General features: G+C 45.1%; 3 non-coding genes across 3 annotated transcripts; 1 reads left to right on the top strand and 2 right to left on the bottom strand.

Annotated features, from left to right (window-relative positions):
• The first annotated feature begins 3,914 nt into the window (after nt 1-3,914).
• On the top strand, nt 3,915-3,986 carry TRNAV-GAC (transfer RNA valine (anticodon GAC)). Its single transcript has one exon. It is a non-coding gene; the product is annotated as a tRNA-Val (tRNA).
• Nucleotides 3,987-5,894: 1,908 nt separating this feature from the next.
• Nucleotides 5,895-5,966, bottom strand: TRNAQ-CUG (transfer RNA glutamine (anticodon CUG)). The gene has a single exon. It is a non-coding gene; the product is annotated as a tRNA-Gln (tRNA).
• A 2,011-nt stretch (nt 5,967-7,977) lies between these two features.
• On the bottom strand, nt 7,978-8,049 carry TRNAQ-CUG (transfer RNA glutamine (anticodon CUG)). The gene has a single exon. It is a non-coding gene; the product is annotated as a tRNA-Gln (tRNA).
• Between the last annotated feature and the right edge of the window lie 8,063 nt (nt 8,050-16,112).

The raw sequence follows: 16,112 nt of genomic DNA, 5'->3' as shown, positions 1-16,112 counted from the left end.
TTTCTGTTAGATACAAACATGCTAATGTAATCTGTTCCTTATGATCATAAATGTTTATGTTTTTAAAACGTTTTTATCATGTCTTAAGGATTCTGGCTTACAGACCTTGGTTCTGAACAACCATTATAATGCAACACAATACATATTTACCATAAATAAATCATTTATCACAATAACCATTATGTTTGTACCACATTCTTTAAGTCCTCAATCACGTTTGTTAATATATAAGAAATTCTTTCTCCACATCTCAATACATAACATATATCTACACGTGTGTAAATATATGTATATGTTTTTATATTATTTTCCTCATCTTTTCTAATCAACCTACAAGGTATATGTCTAAAGAAAATACTGGATAAAATCATAAGGTATGTGTGTGTGTGTGTGTGTGTGTGTGTGTGTGTGTGTGTGTGAGCACACATAGTAAAGGTTAAGGGACGGGACAACACGAGTGTACAACTCTCTCCCGTAATACATAAATACTAATCACACACACACACACACACACACACACACACATACACACGAACACACACACACACACACACACACACACACAGACACACACACACACACACACACACACACAGAGCGGCGCCAGGCTGGAGGCGGGGCATCGTGACGTCACAGGCAAGTCCCTCCCCCCGCCAGATCCAAACATGTGTTGTGTCTGGTGATGGCGGTTCAAGATTTCCCACATTTATATTGATCTTTACATTATCATCCACTCCCAAAGTCACCTGGCATTCTTGTGTTTCAACAACAGACGTGATATATGCAACACCAGGCAAACATTGTACCATTATCTGATAGGTTAATTGGTGCACAATCAAGAACCAGTGAATTTCATCGCCGCCATAAGTAAGTAAGGAAGGTGACTTTAATGATGATAAATACGACCTGGTATGGCTGTGTCTACACACTACCGCCATCTGGTCAACATTGTACATACCAACCTTTAAACTGTGACATTCAACCACAAGGTTTAAGGTCGTTCATGAAAACGCGAACTTAAAATCTATCCATTTAAATCTACCATTCATCAATAAACATTTAAACGCCGTCATTTGAACGTAAACCTTCCAGATGCGTTATTTTACCAGAGTCCTTTAATATACGTCATATAAACACACAACTTAAATGTACGTTAAGCTTGTGCAAACCATCATTGAATCTCAAACTTTTAATTTAGAATTGTAATGAAAATTGCGAACTTTTAACTCTGTCAAATTACAGCTATTGTACAAAATGATTCACTTAATTGACAAATTTTAATGTCAGTTAATTTAACGATATCCTTTGTGGTTTATCTCTGAAACACAAACCTTTAAACTTTGTCTCTAGAACTGAACACAACCATTAAGTTTCATAACTGGAATGGAAATTTGGATAATCTATCAAAATTCGTCATATAACGCGAACTTTTAAATCCTTCCATTCAGCTGGGCCGTTACTTGCCTGGCTGCCATTCATAATATGTCCTGGTTGGTAAGGTTATTTAATGTATGTATGACTCATGGTGAGGTGCCTGAGGATTGGCGGAATGCGTGCATAGTGCCATTGTACAAAGGCAAAGGGGATAAGAGTGAGTGCTCTAATTACAGAGGTATAAGTTTGTTGAGTATTCCTGGTAAATTATATGGGAGGGTATTGATTGAGAGGGTGAAGGCATGTACAGAGCATCAGATTGGGGAAGAGCAGTGTGGTTTCAGAAGTGGTAGAGGTTGTGTGGATCAGGTGTTTGCTTTGAAGAATGTATGTGAGAAATACTTAGAAAAGCAAATGGATTTGTATGTAGCATTTATGGATCTGGAGAAGGCATATGATAGAGTTGATAGAGATGCTCTGTGGAAGGTATTAAGAATATATGGTGTGGGAGGCAAGTTGTTAGAAGCAGTGAAAAGTTTTTATCGAGGATGTAAGGCATGTGTACGTGTAGGAAGAGAGGAAAGTGATTGGTTCTCAGTGAATGTAGGTTTGCGGCAGGGGTGTGTGATGTCTCCATGGTTGTTTAATTTGTTTATGGATGGGGTTGTTAGGGAGGTAAATGCAAGAGTCTTGGAAAGAGGGGCAAGTATGAAGTCTGTTGGGGATGAGAGAGCTTGGGAAGTGAGTCAGTTGTTGTTCGCTGATGATACAGCGCTGGTGGCGGATTCATGTGAGAAACTGCAGAAGCTGGTGACGGAGTTTGGTAAAGTGTGTGGAAGAAGAAAGTTAAGAGTAAATGTGAATAAGAGCAAGGTTATTAGGTACAGTAGGGTTGAGGGTCAAGTCAATTGGGAGGTGAGTTTGAATGGAGAAAAACTGGAGGAAGTGAAGTGTTTTAGATATCTGGGAGTGGATCTGTCAGCGGATGGAACCATGGAAGCGGAAATGGATCATAGGGTGGGGGAGGGGGCGAAAATTTTGGGAGCCTTGAAAAATGTGTGGAAGTCGAGAACATTATCCCGGAAAGCAAAAATGGGTATGTTTGAAGGAATAGTAGTTCCAACAATGTTGTATGGTTGCGAGGCGTGGGCTATGGATAGAGTTGTGCGCAGGAGGATGGATGTGCTGGAAATGAGATGTTTGAGGACAATGTGTGGTGTGAGGTGGTTTGATCGAGTAAGTAACGTAAGGGTAAGAGAGATGTGTGGAAATAAAAAGAGCGTGGTTGAGAGAGCAGAAGAGGGTGTTTTGAAATGGTTTGGGCACATGGAGAGAATGAGTGAGGAAAGATTGACCAAGAGGATATATGTGTCGGAGGTGGAGGGAACGAGGAGAAGTGGGAGACCAAATTGGAGGTGGAAAGATGGAGTGAAAAGGATTTTGTGTGATCGGGGCCTGAACATGCAGGAGGGTGAAAGGAGGGCAAGGAATAGAGTGAATTGGAGCGATGTGGTATACCGGGGTTGACGTGCTGTCAGTGGATTGAATCAAGGCATGTGAAGCGTCCGGGGTAAACCATGGAAAGCTGTGTATGTATGTATATTTGCGTGTGTGGACGTGTGTATGTACATGTGTATGGGGGGGGTTGGGCCATTTCTTTCGTCTGTTTCCTTGCGCTACCTCGCAAACGCGGGAGACAGCGACAAAGTATAAAAAAAAAAAAAAAAAAAATATTGTATGTTGACTACGCTCTCATTCATTCGTCATTTGGATCGTCTCACTGATATTCCATTCATAAACTTCATTCCAGCAGCTTATTTATGACCGCCATGTTGCTTCCTTAAGGTTTACAATTCTTTGTGTATTTAATAATAGAAGATTCAATGATATTTCTCGTGGTACTGGAATTAGAGTTAATAATGCCATCTCAGTTATTAACTCTAACTCCAGTACCAACACAAAATATAATTGAATCTTCTATTACTCAATACACAAAGAATTATAATCTTAATATTAGTGATGGTCTATACAAATTGGTTAACTTTAATGTTGATAAAATTTGTAAACTATTCACCTTCTTGTCCACATAATAAGTTTATGATACGCTTGTTGTCTGTCTTGGACAATTACATGTTTACCATATGGCGTCCTAGTTACGTCTCTTCGTTGTATATCAACTGACTGTTATATTTCTCTCTTTTGTCTCACCTGATGATGTGAGTTTTAAACGAAAGTGCATTTGGGAACTTATCGTGTTTATTTTCCCCGTGGACTCATAAAAATATACTTGATCACGTGCAAAATTGCAATCCTTTTCAATATATATATATATATATATATATATATATATATATATATATATATATATATATATATATATATATATATATATATATCCTTCAGTATGTTTACTTTCGATAATGAGGAACAGAAGAAGGAGCCAAACAAGTAAATTACGTCAAAGACATCTCTCTTTTCTTAACGCTGCCTCGCAAAGATTTTCATTAATTCAATTTGAAGAAACAGACGAATTTTCTATTGTCTGGTTAGCTCAGTGGTAGAGCGTGAGTCTGACACACTCAAGGTCGTGGGTTCGAGACCCACACCAGACATAATTTTTGTCTTTTTCTTTTTTCATTTTGTCCGCATCATATGTGTGCAACATTCAGTACGTTCGTTCAACGTTATAGTGAAGATATTCACAATAGATTGTGGTTTTCGACCTTATCTGAAAGGGTCAGGTCCACCAAGACGTCCTTGAAATCTTCCAGAAGCTTCTGGCGATCCTCCTCCAACTGCTGGGCACATCAGAGTTAACATGGGCCGGACATCGGTTGTGGAACGACTTAATCTGCTTCCGGTAGTTAGCAGGGATGATAATGAGGGCTCTGACCTCATACCAGGTCAGCTTAGTTCCAGTCTATTGCTTAGTTCCAATCTATCGTTTAGTTCCAGTCTATTCCTTAGTTCCAGTCTATTGCTTAGTTCCAGTCTATTGCTTAGTTCCAGTCTAGTGCAACGACAATAAAAAAGTAAAACTCATTTCTTCGTTGAAAATTGAGAGGAAAACACGACAGCAACATGGAGATTTACCCTGTGGTTATTTTGCCGGCTAGTCGGCAACGGTCGGTCAAACACTATTTTGCCGTGGTAATCTCAGTGCTTTATATAATACTATGTCACAAAATATGTTCTTGGGGGCGTAGCTCAGTGGTAGAGCACTCGCTTGGCATGCGAGAGGTCCCGGGTTCAAACCCCGGCGCTTCCATTTTTGTTATTTGGGAAATTCATTATTTTCAGTCTTATATATATATATATATATATATATATATATATATATATATATATATATATATATATATATATATATATATATATGTATATCGTCCGATCAGAGAAGTTAAGCAACGTTGGGTCTGGTTAGTACTTGGATGGGTGACCGTTTGGGAACACCAGATGCTGTTATCCCTGGGGATAGGGAAGAAAGTATACTTGCCACGTATTCCCTGCGTGCCGTACAAGGCGACTAAAAGGGGAGGGAGCAGAAGGCCGGAAATCCTTTACTCTCATTTTCAATTTTTCAAAAGACGGAACAGAGAAGATATAAAGATATTGTAAAGATGTAACTAATATAAGATATAAGAATGAATGGAAGATACGGATTTAGCTGAAACAAGGAGTTATGAAGATTAAGGTGCAATGAAAATTATTCTGTAGTGAAGATAAATGTATATGTTGAGATTTTGTATTGAACATCAAGAAGTAATGATAATGATGAGAGTGTAGTGACGATGACGGTTTAGTTGGGGAGTGGTGACAATTGCCTTTACAATGATAGTAAGGAGGTAACACAATGAGGAACACAAACTTTCCAAAGCTACGTTCAAGTCAGACTTTGAACTAAGTTCGGTAAACAGAAGGATGATGTTAAGATGAGAGTGTAGTGAGGAAGAGTATAGTGATGATAAGGATATTGTCAAGATAGGTTGTAGTGAAGATACGAATGTAGTGAAGATACGAATGTAGTAGAGATAAGGGTTATCAAAGAGTAAAGTTTATTCAAAATGATTGTGTATTGAAGATGAGAACTACTTTTAGTGAACATCAGGGAGTACAATGATGATTGGTATGGTAGAAATAATGGTGTAGTGAAGAAGAGGGTATAGTGAAGGTATAGTTAAGTGAAAATAAGATGAGTACTTCCTATCTGAAAGTCAACAATTACAAAATTGATGAAGCATAACAACGTCCTCGGACAGCCGACTACAACCATAGAGTGAACCTGACTCTCACCTAACAACGTCCTCTCAATGACAAATGTCTTACCAGAATCTTCTAGAACCTTCCAGAAAACCATGAACTTTGCAGGTAAGGAGGAGGGAATGGCCTCTGGCTGCTGATGATAACCACATTATTCCATATACATGCATATATATACTTATATTTGCATATATAAGTATGTATATGCAATATATAGAACAATGTGGCCATCAACAGTTTCTAAGAAAACTGAAAAGATGAGGTCCCACCGAGATTCGAACTCGGATTGCTGGATCCAGAGTCCAGAGTGCTAACCCTTACACCATGGGACCTGATAAGAAAAGATGTGATTTCATCTAAATGTTTTACATATAATCAGCCAGAGGCCCTCCCTCCTTGCCTGCAAATATCATTGTTTTCTGGAAGGTTCTCGAAGATTCTGGTAAGATAATTGCCATTGAGAGGAAGTTGTTATACTTCATTTTCATTAATCTTATCATTGTTGACTTTCAGATACAGAAAGATAGATACGTAGATAGATAGATAGATTAGATAGACAGATAGATAGACTGGTAAACAGATAGATATTTAGATAGAAAGATAGGTAAGGCTAACCCTTACACCATGGGACTGATAACAAAAGATCTGATTTCATTTAAATGTTTAACATAAAATCAACCACCATCACCAGCCAGAGGCTGGTTTTCTGGAAGGTTCTAGAAGATAGATACATAGATAGATAGGTAAGGTAACTTTCAACTTTCTTAGAAATCATTGATGTCCGCATCATTCTGCAACAAATACATGTACATGGATGTAGTGATAATGTGGGTTAAATATAAGCCAGTGGTGTTGAAGGTGTAGTGATTATGACCATAGACTTGAACCGTAAGGGTGTAGTGAAGATACGGTTGTAGTGAAGATAACTCTTAAAGTGACTCATAAGGTTGATAGATAGATAAGGTAGATAGATAGGTAAACAGATAGATATTCATACAGATAGAAAGATAAGTAAGGCTCTGTAGAAATACATAGTTGACTAGATAATCAAATACTGAACATTTCATATGCGTTTTTATAAGATCGAAAAGAAAACGAGATCAATGGTAACATGAGCCTCGGCCACGAGACTGAGGCCACGAGACAATGTCACTCGTTCAAGAGTCGGTTACGGGCCCCGCCGGCGGGGCTTGAGACTCGCCCGCCTGTTTCCAGGTGAGCTCGTTCTCAGCGCCCCCGTCCGTCGATAGTGGCCGTGACCAACACATTAGTGGCACTGTCTGTCATCAAGACCCCGGCGGCGACAGCCTCGGAGTTGTTGTCCCCTGCAGCAGCCACTGCCACGGCCACGGATCCAGCCACGGGAGGCTCGTCCGCGTTAGACAACATGACCGCGATCAGGGACATGCATGCGAGGCAACAGCAGGTGATCCAGAAGAGGAAGGAGCACATGACCGTGGACCCCCGACCTTCTGAACACCTTCCAACTAATGATGACGCCGATTCCACTCATGCATTTCAACTTTCTTAGAAATCACTGATGTCCGCATTATTCTGCAAGAAATACATGTACATGGATGTAGTGATGATATGGGTTAGGTATAAACCAGTGGTGTTGAGATTCTAAATTAATGTGACCATGGACTTGAATCGTAAGGGTCTAGTAAAGATAAAGTTTTAGTGAAGATTACTCTTGAAGTGACTCATAATGATGTTGTGAGTACAAGGATTCATCGAAAGCTTACTCCGAGGATTGATAATGAATGATGCGTAAGTAACCTGCTCTGGATATTTGTTCGGTAGTACACTGCTCTAGTTCTCCATCGCAAGGCAAAGATTGGTTTGTGATCAACTCTCATCAAGTCAGACCCAAGCTTGTTAATCTAAACGCCCACAGCCATCATGGAGGAACAACTCTAAGGAACTTCATGCAACAATTAGAACAAGAATTTCCATTATGATTTCAATAATGAGGATGTGTCACCTGCAGTGAACATCATTAATTCATATAAATCTTTTTCACTTCCTATCTGAAAGTCAACAATTACAAAATTGATGAAGCATAACAACGTCCTCGGACAGCCGACTATAACCATAGAGTGAACCTGACTCTCACCTAACAACGTCCTCTCAATGACAAATGTCTTACCAGAATCTTCTAGAACCTTCCAGAAAACCATGAACTCTGCAGGTAAGGAGGAGGGAATGGCCTCTGGCTGCTGATGATAACCGCATTATTCCATATATATGCTTATATATACATATATATGTATATATATGTATGTATATACAATATATAGAACAATGTGGCCATCAACAGTTTCTAAGAAAACTCAAAAGATGAGGTCCCACCGAGATTCGAACTCGGATTGCTGGATCCAGAGTCCAGAGTGCTAACCCTTACACCATGGGACCTGATAAGAAAAGATGTGATTTCATCTAAATGTTTTACATATAATCAGCCAGAGGCCCTCCCTCCTTGCCTGCAAATGTCATTGTTTTCTGGAAGGTTCTCGAAGATTCTGGTAAGATAATTGCCATTGAGAGGACGTTGTTATACTTCATTTTCATTAATTCTATTATTGTTGACTTTCAGGTACAGAAAGTTGGATAGATAGATAGATAGGTGAACAGATAGATATTTAGAGAGTTAAATAGGTAAGGTTATGCATTTCAATTTTCTAAGAAATCGTTGCTGTACGCATTATTCTGCAAGAAATACATGTACATACATGTTGTTAAGAAATTGTTGAAATTGTATCTAATCTGATTCCTAACTGAATTAAGTTCTTCCTGAGTAGCAATACCAAACAAATATGATTGGAGGGACCCAACAAAATTAAGCAGACCTCTCTTGCTTCTCCTTTGTTTTTTCTTGTTCATCCTGGCATTAGTATTTACTGGAGATTCAATGTCTTGTATTATGTCATACAGAATCACACAGGTATATTCAATTTCCAGGTCCACTGGTTTAACATTGGAGGAGGAGCAACACTAGAGTTTCTGATGGACGCACTGGTGTAAACCTTGAGTAAGGTAGACCGTAAGCCAGATACGGCCTCCAGTAGTTTTACTAGATTATCGTAAGTGTAGGGTAGACCCTCCAGGCCCAACTTAACCGTGTCCCTCACGAGGCGGACCCCGCGGGGAGTGGTGAGAAGGGCGCCTGGTACTGCCATGGTGTCATATACAGGAAGACACCATAAGGACATGAGAAGGAAGAACCTGTAAAATGATCAACTTAGCAACTTCTTAAAGGCGAGTCTTAATGAATACTGATGTGTGTGTGGTGGTGTTGTGAGGGTGGTGGGTTCTGGTGTGAGGACAGTCTGAACAGTGGTAGAAGTTGGTTGGGTGACATTGTTTGGGGTTTGAGGAATACTGTCTGGTGTGCTACCGGGATGATCATGTTCAGAATACTGTATTTAGATGTCGAACCCTAAACTTATGTCCCTTTAAATGAGCTAAGACTCTATAGGGACCAGAACATTTTGGGTCAAGTTTAGGAATCTCACTTCTATAGTTAAATTCCTGCACCATTACCAAGAGTCCGGGAGCCACGTACCTTTGATGGTTTCGCGGATTTATTAGCCTGGTTCGTGAAGGTTGTAGTGGCTTCACCTAGATTTTCCTTGATCCTTTGATGAATCAATTGAGTCGTGCGATATTCTTCCGCTACAACTGATTTCTGGACATGAAGGATGGGACGCTATTATGTCATACGGCAACACTTTATCAAAACCGTGTAAGGCGCGGAAGGGTGTGTCTCCAATTGACTTATGATAAGCTGAGTTTAATGAACATTGGACATCAGACAGGTACTCATCCCATTCATCATGATCAAAATTAATGTTGGCGCGAAGACACTGGAGGATCTTACGGTTCAACCTTTCTGCCAGGCCATTCGAGGCTGGGTGATGTGCCATTATATTACATTTACTTATGTTATACAATTTACAGAGTTCTTCTTATAATGAGTTATTAAATTCCCCACCATTATCTGTGACTAAAATCTTCGGCTCATTATATCTAAGATATGTTTTTTGAACGTCATAGCGACCGTGACTACGTTTTCTTTTTTTGAAGTGGAACTAATTTACAATATCTGAAGGCACCAGTAATTAATAAAATGTATCTGTAGCCTGCCATGGACCTTAGAAAACCTCCTAATATGTCCATATGAACTCTTTCCCATGGGTATGAAGGTAAAGGATATTTCAACACAGTTTGCGGGGTAGTGGGACTTCCCTTGTGTGTGTTACAGGTTTGGCACCTCAAAATATGATCTCTAAAGTTTCTCTGCATCTTGGCTTAAAATACCTCAAACGAGTCTGCTTATAGCATGTATCTGCACCTGTGAGGCCTGGGTGTGCGGCGTGGGGTCGCCTGTGTGTGCGGCCTAGGTGTGTGGCCTGGATGTGCGGCCTGTGTGTGCGGCCTGGATGTGCGGCCTGTGTGTGCGGCCTGGGGTCGTCTGGGTGTGCGGCTTGGGTGTGCGGCCTGGGGTCGTCTGTGTGCAGCCTGGGTGTGCGGCATGGGTGTGCAGTCTGGGTATGCGGCCTGGGGTCGCCTGTGTGAGCGGCCTGGGTGTGCGGCCTGGATGTGCGGCCTGTGTGTGCGGCCTGGGGTCGTCTGGGTGTGCGGCCTGGATGTGCGGCCTGTGTGTGCGGCCTGGGGTCGTCTGGGTGTGCGGCTTGGGTGTGCGGCCTGGGGTCGTCTATGTGCGGCCTGGGTGTGCGGCCTGGGTGTGCGGCCTGGGGTCGTCTGGGTGTGCGGCCTGGGTGTGCGGCCTGGGGTCGTCTGTGTGCGGCCTAGGTGTGCGGCCTGGGGTCGTCTGTGTGCGGCCTAGGTGTGCGGCCTGGGTGTGCGGCCTGTGTGTGCGGCCTGGGGTCGTCTGGGTGTGCGGCCTGGGTGTGCGGCTTGGGTGTGCGGCCTGGGTGTGCGGCCTGGAGTCGCCTGTGTGTGCGGCCTGGGTGTGCGGCCTGGAGTCGCCTGTGTGTGCAGTCTGGGTGTGCGGCCTGTGTGTGCGGCCTGGGGTCGTCTGGGTGTGCGGCCTGGGTGTGCGGCCTGGGTGTGCGGCCTGGGTGTGCGGCCTGGGGTCGCCTGTGTGTGCGGCCTGGGTGTGCGGCCTGGAGTCGCCTGTGTGTGCAGTCTGGGTGTGCGGCCTGGGGTCGCCTGTGTGTGCGGCTTGGGTATGCGGCCTGGGTGTGCGGCCTAGTTGTGCGGCCTGGGGTCGCCTGAGTGTGCGGCCTGGGGTCGCCTGGGTTTGCGGCCTGGGTGTGCGACCTGGGGTCATCTGTGTGTGCGGCCTGGGGTCACCTGGGTGTGCGGCCTGGGGTCGCCTCTGTGTGCTGCCTGGGTGTGCGGCCTGGGTGTGCTGCCTGGGTGTGCGGCCTGGGTGTGCGGCCTGGGTGTGCGGCCAGGGGTCGCCTGTGTGTGCGGCCAGGGGTCACCTGGGTGTGCGGCCTGGGTGTGTGGCCTGGAGTCGCCTGTGTGTGCGGCCTGGGTGTGCGGCCAGGGGTCGCTTGGGTGTGCGGCCAGGGGTCACCTGGGTGTGCGGCCTGGGTGTGTGGCCTGGAGTCGCCTGTGTGTGCGGCCTAGGGTCGCCTGGCTGTGCGGCCTGGGTGTGCGGCCAGGGGTCGCCTGTGTGTGCGGCCAGGGGTCACCTGGGTGTGCGGCCTGGAGTCGCCTGTGTGTGCGGCCTGGGTGTGCGGCCTAGGTGTGCGGACTGGGTGTGCGGCCTGGGGTCGCCTGGGTGTGCGGCCTGGGTGTGCGGCCTGGGGTCGCCTGGGTGTGTGACCTGGGATCGCCTGTGTCTGCGGCCTGGGTGTGCGGCCTAGGTGTGCGGACTGGGTGTGCGGCCTGGGGTCGCCTGGGTGTGCGGCCTGGGTGTGCGGCCTGGGGTCGCCTGGGTGTGTGACCTGGGATCGCCTGTGTCTGCGGCCTGGGTGTGCGGCCTGGGGTCGCCTGTGTGTGCGGCCTGGGTGTGCGGCCTGGGTGTGCGGCCTGGGTGTGCGGCCTGGGGTCGCCTGTGTGTGCGGCCTGGGTGTGCGGCCTGGGGTCGCCTGTGTATGCAGTCTGGGTGTGCGGCCTGGGGTCGCCTGTGTGTGCGGTCTGGGTGTGCGGCCTGGGGTCGCCTGGGTGTACGGTGCAGAAGATAATGAAGCCATGTATTGTGTTTATCTTAACTGCTAGAAAGTGTTCGTATTGCCATGAGGTGGCGAGGTATTCGTGTTCGATGGTGTTGCGTATGAGAATGGCGACTCCCTCGTGTCTACTGTCTGGAGACTGTCGTGATGTATACCCGTAATGTCTAATTTTGTATCCGTTGGTGATACATGTGATGTTAGGTATCACAACATCGGGTTTTTTCTCTTCGAGGAGAGTGGCAATCAGATGACGGCCATTGTGATAGCTGCGCACGTTAAATTGTAATATTTTTAGCATTTTACGACTTATGGAAGTTTATTGGCCTTCTGTGTCTGTTGTCGATGAAGGCCGTTGACGCACCGTTTGAGAGTTTCTTTTGTATCATGTTTCTAGTCTTGGGTCGGGATCTATCTGGTGAGGGGTCAGGAGAGGGGAGAGGGGAGGGGAGAGGGTCACTGTCGAGAATTTCAAGGTCGAGGTTGACCGTTGGTGGGTTGTCTGGTGTGTCGGCAGGATCAGGTGCTGGGGCTCCTCTGGGAGGGTTAGTCGTTGGACGGAGGGAGGGGGAAGGTGGAGGGGGGGATTGGTGGGTGGAGGTTCAAGGGGGAACTGTCGTGGTGGTGGAAGTTGGGACGGTGGGGGTGGGAGAGGAATCGGTATTTGGAGAGACAGTTGGATTGTTGGTGTTGGGTTGGGGGGATTGTGGATGGAGTTGTGTTAGGGGGTGCGGAGGGGGTATTGGAAGCTGGGAGGGTGACAGGTTGAGTTGTTGGGGGAGAGTTGGAAGTGTTACTGGGGGTCTCCTGGGCAACATTATCGTTAGGGGTCAGGGAGGCGGACGAGACAGGGGTCGGGGAGGGATGGTTGTTGGCGAGGGAGGTGAGGAGTTCAGGTGGAGTTCGTACGTTGGGTAGGTTGTTGTGAGCAAGCAGCAAATCAAAGATTCTGATGAATTCCGACTTATCTTCCTTGCTCAGGAACAACACTTTTAGGTAGCACGCATGCATCCTACCTTGTAGGGTGAGGAAGTCTGAAGAATTGGTAGTTGGGATAGGAGAAGCTTGGGTGGCAGGGGAAGGAGCAGCAGCAGCAAGTGTTGCGTAGAGGTGAGGGTTTGTGGAAGGAGGTGAGTTGGTTTTTTGTGCCTGACGCACTGCGCGGAGTTGCTCCTTCTTACGTGGCTACAGCCCAGATACAGCGACGTGTTCACCTTTACAGTTCACACACTTCGCTGCCTGAGCCTTGCACTCAAGAAAACCATAACCAGTTTCCGCGCATTGACTACAGGTTTGGTGGGGTTATTTACAGTTCTTAGTCTCATGTCCGTATTTCAGACATTTGAAACATTGTTGTACGTCTAGATATACATCTTTCTTCAGGGATTTTGCAGGCACAGAGATCATGGTTAACAGGACTCCCTGGGAGAGCAGGTAATCGGCCTCGGTCGGGTTTGAACATTGTATCTTTATTGATCTGGAGTTATTCGGTTTATAGACGTTGATGACATTAACGTCATTGTTTTCGCCATTGATGGCTTCAACAATCTCCGAAGGGCTGAGGGACAAGATAGATGCATCAACATTGTAGGCAATAATAGTACATCTAGCTTGAAGGGGGCAGCGGTCCTGAATGATTTGGTAGTTTTTTTAGCTAGTTCATCAAGGAGAGGCTTAGATAGGATTCTATCTAGATCACTATGTTTGCCCAAGCAAATCTTAAACTGGTATTTGTTCGAAGGGAATTGAATGACCCTAGTAGGACGGATCTCAATGGTCTTAAAGACGATGGACAGGAGTTCGAACTTGGAAGGGGGCGGGGGGACAATCAGTTTTGAGGGATTTTAGACGTATGTCGGGCGGCATGTTGGTGGTATCAGTGTCCTAGTGCGAGAAAACGTGAGTGAGGGACGCTCGACGGTCCAAGGTAGGGGAGAGGTAAGAGATAGTGTGAGGGTCTCCACCCCGTCAGGTGAGAACAGGTCCACTCCAGCCTCCGCTCCTCAGGAAAATGAGTTTTCCAGAATGGGCTGGGGAAGCTGGGGTAGAGATTGCTCAAGCCAAACGGTCGAGAGATGGATGATGGATGATACAAAAATGAAAAATAGAAAGGGATGTGAAGATGGACTGGAGGCAACGCGGGGGTGTGGGGAGCAGCGAGGGTGGTGAGGGAACAGCCTGCCGGCGTCGTCACCGTAACGGTCTCCCGCGGGAAGGACCAACGCGGGAGGCAACGTTACAATCCACTTCTTTCTTCTGTCTTCTCTCTTCTGTCTTCTTTCTTCCCTCTTCTGTCTTCTCTCTTCTCTCTTCTCTCTTCGTGGGATCTGGCGGTTAATCCTCCATCAACCATGTGGCCGAAACAGGAGCAGCAAGAACCTTCTCGAATGGCAAGAAAAGAAGGGAATACGATGATAGAAAGGTCCCTTTACAATTTACACAGGTTGCTGCCTGAGCCTGACACTCACGAAAACCGTGATCAATTTCCGCACATTGACTGCATGTCTGGCGCTGAGCTTTGCAGCTCTTAGTCTCGTGTCCGTATTGTAGACATTTAAAACCTTGTATATCGAGGTACTGGTCAGGTTTGTGGTATTTGTCAGGCACTGAGATCATGGGAAACAAGATTCCCCGGGAGAGTAGGCGATCTGTCTCGGTCGAGTTAGAGCATTGTATTTTAAGTGATCTTGAAATGTTCAGTTTGAAAACTTTGATGACATTAATGTCACTGTTTTCTTGATTTATGGCGTCAGTTATCTCTATGTGGTTAAGGGACAATATAGATGCATCAATATTATTAGCACTATCGATGCATCTAGCTTGAAGGGGATGGTCGTAAGCTTGGATAGGATCTCATCTGGATCGCTATCCTTGCTTAAACATATTTTATATAGATATTTATTAGTAGGGGATTGAATAACCCTACTGGGACGGACCTCAGTGGTCTTAAATACAATCGTTAGTAATTCGAACGTGTAAAGAGGGGGGGGGGGGACTTTCTGTTTTAATCAATTTTAAACGAATGTCAGGAGGCATGATGGCATCAATGTCCTAATGCCGAGGAAACGTAGGTGAGGGACCACAACCCCACTCCAGGGAGGACCCTGCACTATCACAGGGTAACCCAGGAGGCTCGGCGGGAGTGGTAAGAATGTGAGGGTCTCAACCCCGCTAGGTGAGAACAGGTCCACACCAAGCCTCCGCTCCTCAGGAAGTAATTTTCCTGAATGGGGTGGGGAAGCTGGGGTAGAAATTGTTCAAGCCTAACGGTCGAGAGATGTTGGATGATGGATGGTAAAAAAGATAGAAAAAAGCACGAGAGAAATGGACTGGAGGCAACGTAGGGTGGAGAGTGAGTTGGCGTTATATCCCACACTCTAGCCAAGGTCAGTCTCTGTCTGGCGGTCACTCGCAAAGCATTTCATGGTGTCACGGACGGCAGTTGTGGACTGACAGGGTGAGCTACACTGTGTTATAAACGTGTTATGGTGATACAGAAGACTGCAGCATGGAGGGACAACCAGGGCCATATTCTCCGTGCAGCGAAACCTCCCCAAACAGTTTTGACAACAGGAGACAAAAGGTCATAAACACAAGAAAAACCCTTCAAATGTCCTGAGTGTCAGAAAAGCTTTACGAAACATGTCTATCTTCATAGGCACATGAAATTACATACTTTTGAGAAGACATATCAGTGTAAAGAATGCCAGAGTACCTTCTCCCGTAAGAACAACTTAGTGTTGCAGATGAAAGTTCACATTGGACAAAAGCAATATCAGTGTTCAGAGCGTCAGAAGTGTTTTTCTAAAAACTGTGATTTAAAGAAACACTTGAGAATCCATACTGGTGAGAACCCATACCAATGTTCAGAATGTCAAAAAAGTTTTTCTTCTAAAAGTAGTTTAGTAACACACCTGAGAGTTCACACGGGCGAGAAGCCATACCGATGTTCAGAATGTCAGAAAAGTTTTTCTCAGAGAAGTAGTTTAGTGAGACAAATGAGAATTCACACGGGCGAGAAGCCATAGCAATGTTCAGAATGTCAAAAAATTTTTCTCAGAAAAGTAATTTAGTGAAACACCTGAGAGTTCAAACGGGCGAGAAGCCATATCACCTTTTTCTCAGAAAAGTGATTTAGTGAGACACCTGAGAGTTCACACGGGCGAGATGCCATACCAATGTTCAGAATGTCAAAAAACTTTTATTCAGAAAAGTAATCTAGTGACACACCTGAGAGTTCACACGGGCGAGATGCCATACCAATGTTTAGAATGTCAAAAAACTTTTTCTCAGAAAAGTGATTTAGTGAGACACCTGAGAGTTCACACGGGC

This window comes from Panulirus ornatus, chromosome 43 (assembly GCF_036320965.1).
Source record: "Panulirus ornatus isolate Po-2019 chromosome 43, ASM3632096v1, whole genome shotgun sequence".
In the NCBI taxonomy this organism is placed as follows: Eukaryota; Metazoa; Arthropoda; class Malacostraca; order Decapoda; family Palinuridae; genus Panulirus; species Panulirus ornatus.
Note: the sequence above shows the minus strand (reverse complement) of the source record. Positions and strands in the feature narration are given on the sequence as shown.